General features: G+C 29.4%; 1 protein-coding gene and 1 long non-coding RNA gene across 2 annotated transcripts in view; one reads left to right on the top strand and one right to left on the bottom strand.

Annotated features, from left to right (window-relative positions):
• The window catches only part of LOC119589070 (ubiquitin-conjugating enzyme E2 G1-like), a gene marked incomplete in the record, with an annotated part of 59,651 nt that overhangs the window by 55,717 nt on the left and 3,641 nt on the right, over positions 1 to 293 (bottom strand).
• The window catches only part of LOC119589071, a 2,111-nt gene that overhangs the window by 1,213 nt on the left and 605 nt on the right, over positions 1 to 293 (top strand). The window lies entirely within an intron of this gene.

The raw sequence follows: 293 nt of genomic DNA, 5'->3' as shown, positions 1-293 counted from the left end.
ATTTAAATTAAATGGTCAGATAGTAATTTTTACTTTTTAATTCATGCATCATGATGTTATGACAATGTGAAGGCAGCCTTAGGTAGATTGTACTTTGTGTAATGTTTGCAAGTACCATCTTATGTGATTGTTTTTTGCAAGTTTCCATATGTAGGTTGAAGGCCTTGTTAGATTGTACCATGTGTAAATGTATGCAAGTATTGTTTTGTGTTATTGGTCTCTAGGAAGAATTTAAAGAATTTTCCCATATGATTTATTAATTCTGGTCAGATTGTGTCTTTTATATTTTTTTA

Source organism: Penaeus monodon, chromosome 25 (genome assembly GCF_015228065.2).
Source record: "Penaeus monodon isolate SGIC_2016 chromosome 25, NSTDA_Pmon_1, whole genome shotgun sequence".
NCBI lineage: Eukaryota > Metazoa > Arthropoda > Malacostraca > Decapoda > Penaeidae > Penaeus > Penaeus monodon.
Note: the sequence above shows the minus strand (reverse complement) of the source record. Positions and strands in the feature narration are given on the sequence as shown.